Raw genomic sequence first — 15,344 nt, forward strand, 5'->3', positions numbered from 1 at the left:
AAATATATAAGTTACAGTTGTGTCTAAAATGTAAATGTTTTGAAGATGTAGGTCACCCTGGATACTTCCTGTTTTGGGGTTTTGAGTCTGTCTGTCTGCACTGACACCTGTTGGGGGTCAGATACACCAGTATCTCTACCTGCACATGACCATCTGATCATTCATCACTCCAGTGTTAATCTGCTAAATTGTAATTATTCGCCTACCTCCTCATGCCTCTTGCACACAATGTATATAGACTCTCTTTTTTTTCTACTGTGTTATTGACTTGTTTATTGTTTACTCCATGTGTAACTCTGTGTTGTCTGTTCACACTGCTATGCTTTATCTTGGCCAGGTCGCAGTTGCAAATGAGAACTTGTTCTCAACTAGCCTAACTGGTTAAATAAAGGTGTTCTCAACTAGCCTACCTGGTTAAATAAAGGTGAAATAACAAAATCAAAATATTCAGGGTGAACAGAATAGAGATGAAGGGAAGACACAGTGTTTCTCTCTTGCCCAGTCTGAGGATGGTAGTGTGTGAACCTGTCCAGATTGGTTAATGGGACATTATTCACTGGCCTCTTGAATAGAGAAGTGTGATTTGTTTTCATGGCAGGGAGCAGAGGTTCATGGAGATGAAAAGGACATAACCTACGGTGAGGAGTCAGGACGGGTGGCTGTTCCTGTTCCCTTTCCCGTTCCCGTTCCGTTTCTGTTCCTGTCCCTGTACCTGTTCCTGTTCCTGTTCCTGTTCCACCATGGAGTTGGCTCCTTCAGATCTGTCTGGATCGCAAACCTTCCCTCGACTCAGTGGGCTTCACAACTTCGTATAAGGAAATATCAGGGCCTGTTGAGATCTGTGGAAAGTACAAAGTTCAGGTCATGTATTGTTTTTAAATGGCTTGTTTTTAATGTTGAAAATACATGTGTCCACAGTGAGAGCAGGTTCCTGTACACCAGAGTATGACGTGACTGGTTTCTATTATAAATGCTTTAAATGAAAACAGAAATGGGCCCAAAATAGTCTCGCTTTGTCACAATAATAATGTTGGCTCTGAAAAACAATGAGTGTGATGTCTTCCCCCTCAGGACAGGAGAGATAAAACTAGATATATTGAGGTTTTGTTTCTCCTCAGGACAGGAGAGATAAATCTAGATATATTGAGGTATTGTATCCCCTCAGGAGAGATAAATCTAGATATATTGAGGTATTGCTTCTCCTCAGGAGAGATAAATCTAGTTATATTGTGGTATTGTTTCTCCTCAGGAGAGATACAGCTAGATATATTGAGGTATTGTTTCTCCTCAGGAGAGATAAATCTAGATATATTGAGGTATTGTTTGCCCTCAGGAGAGATACATCTAGTAATATTGAGGTATTGTTTGCCCTCAGGAGAGATAAATCTAGTTATATTGATGTATTTTTCCCCTCAGGAAAGGAGAGATAAATCTAGATATATTGAGGTATTGTTCCCCCTTAGGAGAGATAAATCTAGATATATTGAGGTATTGTTCCCCCTTAGGAGAGATAAATCTAGATATATTGAGGTATTCTATCCCCTCAGGAGAGATAAATCTAGATATATTGATGTATTGTTTCCACTCAGGACAGGAGAGATAAATCTAGTTATATGCTGAGCATATGTGTCCTATTCGTCGTCTTTGTGCCTTTTCTGATCTGTGTTGGTTGAATCATAAAGGTGTCCGAAATTGCCTTTTTTGCAGGGTGACACGTTTCCAAATCAAACGTGCGAGTGTTGCTGTAATGGACGATAATAGATGAATGGACAGACAGAACCAGACTCGGGCCTGACGGAGCTGTTTAACCCCCAGGTAACACTGTTTGTGTATCACTTGTTGGGTGAGAGACATTGGCTTGCTTCCCCCCCCAAAAAAGCACCCTGGTACCTATGTGCCCCGGGGTAAAAAAAAAGTAGTGCACCAGATAGGGAATAGGGTACCGTTGTATACACACTACACACACATGGTGATTGGTGTGCGGAGACTTACGCCATTAACGCAACAGCAGCACCTCTGGTCCAACTTCTTTAAAGAGGATCTGGTTAAACGCTGCATTTTCTCTCCACCTCTCGACAACATCCCAGCTGTAGACCAGCAATACCAATCCTCCCGGGGCAGTGTTTAATTATCGGCCCCTGGCAATGCCATCAGTACGTGTGTAATTATGTGTCAGGTTTAGGCGGGTTGGTATGAAGAGTGGAACCGGTGAGTTGATGATTGTTGAAAGTGTAGATATTTAAACTATTCAAAATGTGTAAGTGTCAGTGTCATTAAACAGAGAGGGTCTGACCCCGGCTGTCAGTTATACCTCCGCTATGCAGATATTCTGTTTCTCTCTCTCTCTCTTTCTTTCTCAGACTCCCCTTCTCCCATTCCCTGCCTTCCTCTCTTTCTTTCTCAGACTCCCCTTCTCCCATTCCCTGCCTTCCTCTCTTTCTTTCTCAGACTCCCCTTCTCCCATTCCCTGCCTTCCTCTCTTTCTTTCTCAGACTCCCCTTCTCCCATTCCCTGCCTTCCTCTCTTTCTTTCTCAGACTCCCTTTCTCCCATTCCCTGCCTTCCTCTCTATCTCTCATTCACTCCTTTCCTCTCTCGTTCTCCTTCACTCCCTCCCCCCCTCTCTCGCTTTCCTGCCTTCCTTCCCTCTCTTGCTCTCCTTCCCTCCTTCTCTCACTGTCCTCCCTCCCTCCCTCCCTCCCTCCCTCCCTCCCTCCCTCCCTCCCTCCTCTCACCGTCGGATAGGAGATAGAGCAGGAAGTGTGAGAAGCTCTGCGTGAATCCTGTTGCTCTGTTCAACACCCATTTCCTGTGTCGTCTCCAGACACACTGGTGCTGCTCCACTGCCTGCCGGCAGCTCAATATAGAACTACTACACCACAAAAAAAATATTTTTAAAATTCCAGACAAAAAAATAAAATAACTTGACATACAAATTAATTTGTTAGAAATAGACGAATAGTGTTATCATTGTCATTGTATCACAGGCTGCATCACATCCGGCCCGTGATTGGTAGTCAACATAGGGCGGCGCACAAGTGGCCCGGCGCCGTCCGTGTTTTGGCCGGGGTAGACCGTCATTGTAAATAATAATTTGTTCTTAACTGACTTGTCTAAGTTAAATAAAGTTTCAATAAAATGTAAAAAAAAACTGTGTTTCATATGATGTGTCCACTGAGAAATATTTAATGATAGAGTAATGAATGGTGAATATCTTCCATTCTATAATCTACACAATGACATCATATTAGAACAGCATGGGCTGGCTTTAATCTTCAGAGGCCTTTATCATCAGCTGGTTAGAGGAGCTCGCGTTCAGCCTCACAGCCAAAACGTATTGGGCTCCATTAACACAGTAAGTAACACCTTTTTGACACGATGAAATGTAATATTATCTCTCTCCTTTGCTTTACAGCGCTCTTCAATTTACCAGGACAAGCACCTTGAGCTCCGGCACCGCGTCGACACAAAACGCCTTGGAAGGCACGGCAGGGGGTTGCCGGTAGGTCGGGGGGAGAGGGTGGGGGAGGTAAGGGGGGTTGGTAGGGGGTGTTTCTGTGGATTGTAAGATGTGTTGGTGTCCCAAGGACAAGTAGGGAATATCCATATTGTAATGAAAGGCGTGTACTAATTGTAGCTACACCTCTTTGCTTGAAGGTAATGAGTGGGGAACATGGGGGGGAGGGGGGGGGGTTCTCTAAGGATTAATTTGTAGTAAACTGAGAGAGGTGTAATTTATTTTATTTTACATAACCAAACTTTAGAGGTGTCCCCCTCTTTGGAAAATAAAGTCTACATATATTGTTTAATGTGTTGTAAACATTGACATTACAATTTTAACAATATGTACAGACAGTAAGCTACAACCAGGAAATGAATAACAATATGTACAGACAGTAAACTACAACCAGGAAATGAATAACAATATGTACAGACAGTAAACTACAACCAGGAAATGAATAACAATATGTACAGACAATAAACTACAACCAGGAAATTAATAACAATATGTACAGACAGTAAGCTACAACCGGAAAATGAATAACAATATGTACAGACAGTAAACTACAACCAGGAAATGAATAACAATATGTACAGACAGTAAACTACAACCAGGAAATGAATAACAATATGTACAGACAATAAACTACAACCAGGAAATTAATAACAATATGTACAGACAGTAAGCTACAACCGGAAAATTAATAACAATATGTACAGACAGTGAACTACAACCAGGAAATGAATAACAATATGTACAGACAGTAAGCTACAACCAGGAAATTAATAACAATATGTACAGACAGTGAACTACAACCAGGAAATGAATAACAATATGTACAGACAGTAAACTACAACCAGGAAATGAATAACAATATGTACAGACAGTGAACTACAACCAGGAAATGAATAACAATATGTACAGACAGTAAGCTACAACCAGGAAATTAATAACAATATGTACAGACAGTGAACTACAACCAGGAAATGAATAACAATATGTACAGACAGTAAGCTACAACCAGGAAATGAATAACAATATGTACAGACAGTAAACTACAACCAGGAAATGACTAACAATATGTACAGACAGTAAACTACAACCAGGAAATGAATAACAATATGTACAGACAGTAAACTGCAACCAGGAAATGAATAACAATATGTACAGACAGTAAACTACAACCAGGAAATGAATAACAATATGTGTGGTGTCTCTGAGACCTCTGCTGCCCTGAAACATCTTCATAATGACACACTGGAGCTCTCAGCTTCAATTAAAGTCTAGTATTTGCCCATGTGAATTAGATAATATAGACATTTGACATATGAAGACAATTACATTCATATCAGTGATTTCTACAATGTATTGTGTAGTACTGTATATTCCCCTATAATAGTGATTTCTACAGTGTATTGTGTAGTACTGTATATTCCCCTATAACAGTGATTTCTACAGTGTATTGTGTAGTACTGTATATTCCCCTATAACAGTGATTTCTACAGTGTATTGTGTAGTACTGTACATTCCCCTATAACAGTGGTTTCTACAGTGTATTGTGTAGGACTGTATATTCCCCTATAACAGTGATTTCTACAGTGTATTGTGTAGTACTGTATATTCCCCTATAACAGTGATTTCTACAGTGTATTGTGTAGTACTGCATATTCCTCTATAACAGTGATTTTCACAGTGTATTGTGTAGTACTGTTTAACTCCCTGTAACTGTGAAATATTAGACAATTTACCCAGAGTACGCCCCCCCTAATGATATTCATCTACATGAGATAAATTGCAACATTTTATACATTACAGGATAGCCATACATATTACATGCATTATTAAAAATAATGAACATTGAACAACTCTATTTGATTTGTACACATTATAGGTATAATACTAATGTAATAAAGACTAAATGTAATCATGTCTGTAATACCCTGCAACTGTTCAGCAGCTTACGCACATCTGTGCAAAGAATGTGCAATTGTGTTATTTAGTTACCAAACAAAAATACATATTGTTTGTAGATCAGTAGATTGGGGGAAGTTGAGAAAAAACAGGGGACGTTGAGCAACCCCATTTGTTGGGGGAAGTAACCCCCTTTGTTTAAGGAAACCATACACAAGCTTTACCAAGTGACCAAATATTTAGGACGAGGTCATCATTTCATGGAGTCTGTGAAGGAAGAAACTACATGGGAAAAGTGGTAATGTCCAAAAAACAGAATTTCACAGAGTCAAGTAAATGTATTGTGTTAGAGTTTTCTTGGTGTTTGTATCTAAACCAAAGCAGGTTATATGGGGCGGCAGGGTAGGCTAGTGGTTAGAGCCAGGTAGCCTAGTGGTTAGAGCCAGGGAGCCTAGTGGTTAGAGCCAGGTAACCTAGTGGTTAGAGCCAGGGAGCCTAGTGGTTAGAGCCAGGTAACCTAGTGGTTAGAGCCAGGTAACCTAGTGGTTAGAGCCAGGTAACCTAGTGGTTAGAGCCAGGTAGCCTAGTGGTTAGAGCCAGGTAACCTAGTGGTTAGAGCCAGGTAACCTAGTGGTTAGAGCCAGGTAACCTAGTGGTTAGAGCCAGGTAACCTAGTGGTTAGAGCCAGGTAGCCTAGTGGTTAGAGCCAGGTAGCCTAGTGGTTAGAGCCAGGTAGCCTAGTGGTTAGAGCCAGGTAGCCTAGTGGTTAGAGCCAGGTAGCCTAGTGGTTAGAGCCAGGTAACCTAGTGGTTAGAGCCAGGTAGCCTAGTGGTTAGAACCAGGTAGCCTAGTGGTTAGAGCCAGGTAACCTGGTGGTTAGAGCCAGGTAGCCTGGTGGTTAGAGCCAGGTAACCTAGTGGTTAGAGCCAGGTAACCTAGTGGTTAGAGCCAGGTAGCCTAGTGGTTAGAACCAGGTAGCCTAGTGGTTAGAGCCAGGTAACCTGGTGGTTAGAGCCAGGTAGCCTGGTGGTTAGAGCCAGGTAACCTAGTGGTTAGAGCCAGGTAACCTAGTGGTTAGAGCCAGGTAGCCAATTGGTTAGAGCCAGGTAACCTAGTGGTTAGAGCCAGGTAGCCTAGTGGTTAGAGCCAGGTAGCCTAGTGGTTAGAGCCAGGTAGCCTAGTGGTTAGAGCCAGGTAGCCTAGTGGTTAGAGCCAGGTAGCCTAGTGGTTAGAGCCAGGTAGCCTAGTGGTTAGAGCCAGGTAGCCTAGTGGTTAGAGCAGGTAGCCTAGTGGTTAGAGCCAGGTAGCCTAGTGGTTAGAACCAGGTAGCCTAGTGGTTAGAGCCAGGTAGCCTAGTGGTTAGAGCCAGGTAGCCTAGTGGTTAGAGCCAGGTAGCCTAGTGGTTAGAGCAGGTAGCCTAGTGGTTAGAGCGTTGGACTAGTAACCAAAAGTGTTACAAGATCGAATCCCTGAGCTGACAAGGTAAAAATCTGCTGTTCTCCCCTGAACAAGGCAGTTAACCCACTGTTCCTAGACCAGTTAACCCACTGTTCCTAGACCAGTTAACCCACTGTTCCTAGACCAGTTAACCCCCACTGTTCCTAGGCCAGTTAACCCACTGTTCCTAGACCAGTTAACCCACTGTTCCTAGACCAGTTAACCCACTGTTCCTAGGCTGTCATTGAAAATAAGAATTTGTCCTTAACTGACTAGTTAAATAAAGGTACAATATTGAGAGCGGTCTATACATCAGTTGGAGTCTCTATCAGCTTCAATATGAGGTCTTAAACCTGGCATGAAAGTGCCTCCTTGTAGCTGTGTGGACTAATACAGTCAAAATATTTTCCTTTGGTTAAGTTGAGCCAATGGCCATTGGGTAAGTTGAGCCAATGGCCATTGGGTAAGTTGAGCCAATGGCCATTGGGTAAGTTGAGCCAATGGCCATTGGGTAAGTTGAGCCAATGGCCATTGGGTAAGTTGAGCCAATGGCCATTAGTTAAGTTGAACCAATGGCCATTAGTTAAGTTGAGCCAATGGCCATTAGTTAAGTTGAGCCAATGGCCATTGGTTAAGTTGAGCCAATGGCCATTGGTTAACCCGTGTGTTTTCTTAACGGTCAAAAATGACCTGCCCCTATGTTTAACAGCAGAGAAACCGCCCCTAAATAATATTTTTTCAACTTGAAATGTAACGACTTTTCCTAGAGTGATCCCAACATTAGAACAAGTGAAACATCGCCTTTGTTCATATTTCCATGAACGCTGTACACCACCTGGGAACAAAGGTCTTAGGGTCAATTTTGACCCGGCAGTTATAAAATCATTTAAACACCACAAAGACACACACACACACACACACACACACACACACACACACACACACACACACACACACACACACACACACACACACACACACACACATGCACTGAGAAATTGAGATTGTGTGCTGCTGACTGAACTCAGACAAAACTAAAACTTCCTAGCGTTTCCCCTCCACGACCCCTTCACGACCCCACACATGACTCTAGTTCACACACAAAATGAACAACATTTCAGACAAAATAAACATTTCTTGAAAGTATCGTTTACTAATGGGGAATGCAGTCAGAGGCTATAAAGGTGTTGCAGACGACAGTCCCCCCTTTGCTTAAGCCATGAGGGCACTTTTCAGTGACCAACAAGTCGTAGATCAGGTTTTTTTCAAATGTTCAGGAGGTACAGGAGAACAATGATTTAGAAGAGGAGGAGGTATCTGAAGAAGAGGACGGTGAAGAATACAACCCAGAGCACGATGCATCATCTTCAGATGTAGAAGAAATCCCCCAAGCTGAAAGAGAGACATTTTTGTCAAAGAAAAGAAAAATGACATGGTCCTTGTCACCATATGACAACCAGGGCAGGATGGCAGCACAGAACCTTAATTTAGAGTAGTCTGGTTATGTTTGGAGTAGTCTGGTTATATTTAAGTAGCCTAGCTATATTTAGAGTAGTCTAGCTATATTTAGAGTAGTCTGGTTATATTTGGAGTAGCCTGGCTATATTTAGAGTAGTCTGGTTATATTTGGAGTAGCCTGGCTATATTTAGAGTAGTCTGGTTATATTTGGAGTAGCCTGGCTATATTTAGAGTAGTCTAGCTATATTTAAGTAGCCTAGCTATATTTAGAGTAGTCTAGCTATATTCAGAGTAGTCTAGCTATATTTAGAGTAGCCTGGTTTTATTTAGAGTAGTCTAGCTAGAGGTAAAGAAACCAAGCTATATTTAGAGTAGCCTAGCTATAGTTAGAGTAGTCTAGCTATAGTTTAGAGTAGTCTAGATATATATATACAGTAGTTCAGCTATAGTTACAGTAGCCTTGCTATATTTAGAGTAGCCTAACTATATTTAAAGTTGCCTAGCTATATTTAGAGTAGCCTAGCTATAGCCATGCTACTCAAACTATAGCTAGGCTACTCAAACTATAGCCATGCTACTCTAACTATAGCTAGACTACTCTAACTATAGCTGAACTACTCTAAATATAGCTAGACTACTCTAAATATATCTAGACTACTCTAAATATAGCTAGGCTACTCTAAATATAGCTAGGCTACTCTAAATATAGCTAGACTACTCTAAATATAGCTAGGCTACTCTAAATATAGCTGGACTACTCTAAATATAGCTAGACTACTCTAAATATAGCTAGACTACTCTAAATATAGCTAGACTACTCTAAATATAGCTAGGCTACTCTAAATATAGCTAGGCTACTCTAAATATAGCTAGACTACTCTAAATATAGCTGGACTACTCTAAATATAGCTAGACTACTCTGACTATAGCTGGACTACTCTAAATATAGCTGGACTACTCTAAATATAGCTGGACTACTCTAACTATAGCTGGACTACTCTAAATATAGCTAGACTTCTCTGAATATAGCTAGGCTACAAATTATTATGTACCTATATAAAAAATAAAAATAATACTTGAAATGCTTTCGATTGTTATGAAAAGTGCTACGGAAATGTAACAAACAATTTTTATTATTTTATATACCTGTGGGGTAAGTTGTGCCAAGATACTTAAGCTGTGTTTTCAAAACGTTTATGATTACATACACTCTGATTATTTCCAGGAATACACAACATCCTGAAATATACGTAGATATCTTTGTTGGAAATAATATTTTATTTTCCTTGACGGAGTGATGTTGAATGTTACCCCACTCTCCGCAAGTATTTATCCGAAACACGAAAATATTGCATTGACATCAATACCTGATTTACGTAAAGTCCACGTTTTGGATTCGTTCCAAATGAGATCAGAAGTCGGAAATATGATTGTGAAACATGTATCATCTTTATTTTATATATTTATATTCATTTATATATATTCTCATGTTTCGCCTGATTGTTCCCGCGTATCTTATTTCCGAGTTTTAAACATATTTTCTCCGATTTTGTCTGGAACCAAAGCAAAACATTACTTTGACCGGATACACTATTCATTTTTCCCATCACCATTCAAACTATTCCTAATTATATATTCTCATGTTTTCATTGGTGGTTTTTATAAATATTGTTTCTATATTAGCTCACCGCAGATTAAATGACCCATTTCTCTCTGGCCACATGACATAGCCTCATTAAAAGTCTCTCGGTTACGTAAACAGTTGAGTCAGAGGAAAGACATTATATTCCCTCGGTCAACACATCCAGAGCACTAATTTGTTGACCCTGCAAGTGGATGGGGGTCAGGAGTTGAAAGGGCAGCTGTGGCGGAATTATCTGTCCGTGTTCTGTCCGTGTTCTGTCCGTGTTCTGTCCGTGTTCTGTCCGTGTACTGTCCGTGTTCTGTCCGTGTTCTGTCCGTGTACTCGGGCCTCCAGCTCTGGTCTCACACTGCAGGATACAGTGTCTCACACTGCAGGATATGCAGGATACACTTCCCCTTTCCACAGGAGAGAGGAGTTCCTTCAAATAGAGTGGATATGGCTTGCTGACTAAATCGTCCCTTAATCCCCATGTTCTATCCAGTAAAAGTTTAAGAGTAAAAAACAACGCTTTACATTAGGGAGTCATATACTTAGCCCAGTGTAGACTGTCTCTCCCCCAGCCAGCTTCGATGACTTCATCTTGATATGCAAAGACTATTTATCTTTCCTTTTCGTACAATCTATCTAATACAAAGTCGTCCGTACATCCCTCAAAACAACCAAGAAGTCCTGTGTTACCGTTTAAAACAACCAAAGGTCCCACTACTCCCTAAAAACAGGAAATGTAACACTATTCTGGCACAATTCAAGTAAATATTTAAATTAACAGTTCTGGTTCAGAGTAAATAGATGATAAACTGAAGATGTTTAAAAAAAAGAAGATTTTTATAGCTGACCAATGATGTCAATAAGATCTGTATTTTCCACCTTGTCAATAGTGGATACAATGATGTGTTATTGTCCTGTATGACGGGTTAGTGACCTGTCTGAGATACAAAGTCTTGTTAGTGTCCTGTCTGAGATACAATGACGGGTTAGTGTCCTGTCTGAGATACAAAGTCTTGTTAGTGTCCTGTCTGAGATACAATGTTGTGGTAGTATCCTGTCTGAGATACAATGTTGTGGTAGTGTCCTGTCTGAGCTACAATGTCGTGGTAGTGTCCTGTCTGTGTCCTGTCTGAGCTACAATGTCTTGTTAGTGTCCTGTCTGAGATACAATGTCTTGTTAGTGTCCTGTCTGAGCTACAATGTCATGTTAGTGTCCTGTCTGTGTCCTGTCTGAGCTACAATGTCTTGTTAGTGTCCTGTCTGAGATACAATGTCTTGTTAGTGTCCTGTCTGAGATACAATGACTTGTTAGTGTCCTGTCTGAGCTACAATGTCGTGTTAGTGTCCTGTCTGAGATACAATGTCTTGTTAGTGTCCTGTCTGAGCTACAATGTCGTGTTAGTGTCCTGTCTGTGTCCTGTCTGAGCTACAATGTCTTGTTAGTGTCCTGTCTGAGATACAATGTCTTGTTAGTGTCCTGTCTGAGCTACAATGTCTTGTTAGTGTCCTGTCTGTGTCCTGTCTGAGCTACAATGTCTTGTTAGTGTCCTGTCTGAGATACAATGTCTTGTTAGTGTCCTGTCAGAGCTACAATGTCTTGTTAGTGTCCTGTCTGAGCTACAATGTCTTGTTAGTGTCCTGTCTGAGCTACAATGTCTGTTAGTTTACTATCCAAGCTTCTTCATGGAGTGACCATCGTTTTTCACAGACGGCTGAACTTTCTGGCCTGAGTGACAGACCAGAGGCTATCAAACTTCCTAATGGTCGTTGTACTTCCAATGTAATTACCAGTTAATTACTTCCACATGTTAATAGAGATTTTAGCAGAAGAGCATATATATATATATATATATATATATATTTATATATCATACAAGAGCTATTGTTACAGAGCCTGAAATAATTTCCATGTGATCGTTTTCAGCGGATATCAAAATCGGAATAATTATGCACTAATTAAGAAAAGTAGGGCCTGCTCCAGAAGTTAAGACTGCATTAATTTGAATGTTTTTACAGTTCTTTAATTGGGATAAGGGCAGTAAATTATGAGGTGGCTCCACACTCCATCAAGGCCTGCCTCCTCTAAACCCCAACTCAAGGTCAGACTAAGTTAGTCATTCAAAAATGGCACCCTACTCCCTTTATAGTGCACTACATTTGAGCAGGGACTATGGGGTAGCACACTATAAAGGCAGGAGGGTGCCATTTGGGACACATGCCCAGTTAAAGTCAGCACAATTCCCTCTGCTCTCACAGCCACATAATTTGTATTGGTGATGTACAGAGTAGCATGTATTGGTGATGTATTGGTGATGTACAGAGCAGCATGTATTGGTGATGTATTGGTGATGTATAGAGCAGTATGTATAGGTGATGTACAGAGCAGCATGTATAGGTGATGTACAGAGCAGTATGTATAGGTGATGTACAGAGCAGCATGTATAGGTGATGTATAGGTGATGTATAGAGCAGCATGTATAGGTGATGTACAGAGCAGCATGTATAGGTGATGTACAGAGCAGCATGTATAGGTGATGTACAGAGCAGCATGTATAGGTGATGTACAGAGCAGCATGTATAGGTGATGTACAGAGTAGCATGTATAGGTGATGTACAGAGCAGCATGTATAGGTGATGTACAGAGCAGCATGTATAGGTGATGTATAGGTGATGTATAGAGCAGCATGTATAGGTGATGTACAGAGCAGCATGTATAGGTGATGTATAGAGCAGCATGTATAGGTGATGTACAGAGCAGCATGTATAGGTGATGTATAGAGTAGCATGTATAGGTGATGTACAGAGCAGCATGTATTGGTGATGTATAGAGCAGCATGTATAGGTGATGTACAGAGCAGCATGTATTGGTGATGTACAGAGTAGCATGTATAGGTGATGTACAGAGCAGCATGTATAGGTGATGTATAGAGTAGCATGTATAGGTGATGTACAGAGCAGCATGTATTGGTGATGTACAGAGCAGCATGTATAGGTGATGTATTGAGCAGTATGTATAGGTGATGTACAGAGCAGCATGTATAGGTGATGTACAGAGCAGCATGTATAGGTGATGTACAGAGTAGCATGTATAGGTGATGTACAGAGCAGCATGTATAGGTGATGTACAGAGCAGCATGTATAGGTGATGTATAGGTGATGTACAGAGCAGCATGTATAGGTGATGTACAGAGCAGCATGTATAGGTGATGTATAGAGCAGCATGTATAGGTGATGTACAGAGCAGCATGTATTGGTGATGTATAGGTGATGTACAGAGCAGCATGTATAGGTGATGTATAGGTGATGTACAGAGCAGCATGTATAGGTGATGTACAGAGCAGCATGTATAGGTGATGTATAGAGCAGCATGTATAGGTGATGTACAGAGCAGCATGTATAGGTGATGTATTGGTGATGTACAGAGCAGCATGTATAGGTGATGTACAGAGCAGCATGTATAGGTGATGTATAGAGCAGCATGTATAGGTGATGTACAGAGCAGCATGTATAGGTGATGTATAGGTGATGTACAGAGCAGCATGTATAGGTGATGTATAGAGCAGCATGTATTGGTGATGTACAGAGCAGCATGTATAGGTGATGTATAGAGCAGCATGTATAGGTGATGTATAGAGCAGCATGTATTGGTGATGTACAGAGCAGCATGTATTGGTGATGTACAGAGCAGCATGTATAGGTGATGTATAGAGCAGCATGTATTGGTGATGTACAGAGCAGCATGTATTGGTGATGTACAGAGCAGCATGTATAGGTGATGTACAGAGTAGCATGTGTTGGTGATGTACAGAGTAGCATGTATAGGTGATGTATAGAGCAGCATGTATTGGTGATGCATTGGTGATGTACAGAGCAGCATGTATAGGTGATGTATTGGTGATGTACAGAGCAGCATGTATAGGTGATGTACAGAGCAGCATGTATAGGTGATGTATAGAGTAGCATGTATAGGTGATGTACAGAGCAGCATGTATAGGTGATGTATAGAGCAGCATGTATAGGTGATGTACAGAGCAGCATGTATAGGTGATGTATTGGTGATGTACAGAGCAGCATGTATAGGTGATGTATAGAGCAGCATGTATAGGTGATGTACAGAGTAGCATGTATAGGTGATGTATAGCTGATGTACAGAGCAGCATGTATAGGTGATGTATAGAGCAGCATGTATTGGTGATGTACAGAGCAGCATGTATTGGTGATGTACAGAGCAGCATGTATAGGTGATGTACAGAGTAGCATGTGTTGGTGATGTACAGAGTAGCATTTATAGGTGATGTATAGAGCAGCATGTATTGGTGATGCATTGGTGATGTACAGAGCAGCATGTATAGGTGATGTACAGAGTAGCATGTGTTGGTGATGTACAGAGCAGCATGTATTGGTGATGTATTGAGCAGCATGTATTGGTGATGTACAGAGCAGCATGTATAGGTGATGTACAGAGTAGCATGTATTGGTGATGTATTGGTGATGTACAGAGCAGCATGTATTGGTGATGTACAGAGCAGCATGTATAGGTGATGTACAGAGTAGCATGTGTTGGTGATGTACAGAGCAGCATGTATAGGTGATGTACAGAGTAGCATGTATAGGTGATGTACAGAGCAGCATGTATAGGTGATGTACAGAGCAGCATGTATAGGTGATGTACAGAGCAGCATGTATAGGTGATGTACAGAGCAGCATGTATAGGTGATGTACAGAGCAGCATGTATAGGTGATGTATAGGTGATGTACAGAGCAGCATGTATTGGTGATGTATTGAGCAGCATGTATTGGTGATGTACAGAGCAGCATGTATAGGTGATGTACAGAGCAGCATGTATAGGTGATGTATAGGTGATGTATAGAGCAGCATGTATAGTTGATGTATAGAGCAGCATGTATAGGTGATGTACAGAGCAGCATGTATAGGTGATGTATAGAGTAGCATGTATAGGTGATGTATTGGTGATGTACAGAGCAGCATGTATAGGTGATGTATTGGTGATGTACAGAGCAGCATGTATAGGTGATGTATTGGTGATGTACAGAGCAGCATGTATAGGTGATGTACAGAGCAGCATGTATAGGTGATGTATAGAGCAGCATGTATAGGTGATGTACAGAGCAGCATGTATAGGTGATGAACAGAGCAGCATGTATAGGTGATGTATAGAGCAGCATGTATAGGTGATGTATAGAGCAGCATGTATAGGTGATGTACAGAGCAGCATGTATAGGTGATGTACAGACCAGCATGTATTGGTGATGTACAGAGCAGCATGTATAGGTGATGTATAGAGCAGCATGTATAGGTGATGTATAGAGCAGCATGTATTGGTGATGTACAGAGCAGCATGTATAGGTGATGTATAGGTGATGTACAGAGCAGCATGTATA

At 41.1% G+C, this 15,344-nt stretch overlaps 1 long non-coding RNA gene across 1 annotated transcript; it reads left to right on the forward strand.

The window, feature by feature from the left end:
* The first annotated feature begins 380 nt into the window (after positions 1 to 380).
* Positions 381 to 3,498, forward strand: LOC118943908. Its single transcript, XR_005039263.1, has 3 exons — positions 381 to 861; positions 1,708 to 1,815; positions 3,415 to 3,498. It is a non-coding gene; the product is annotated as an uncharacterized LOC118943908 (long non-coding RNA).
* Positions 3,499 to 15,344: the final 11,846 nt, after the last annotated feature.

Source organism: Oncorhynchus mykiss, chromosome 23 (genome assembly GCF_013265735.2).
Source record: "Oncorhynchus mykiss isolate Arlee chromosome 23, USDA_OmykA_1.1, whole genome shotgun sequence".
NCBI lineage: Eukaryota > Metazoa > Chordata > Actinopteri > Salmoniformes > Salmonidae > Oncorhynchus > Oncorhynchus mykiss.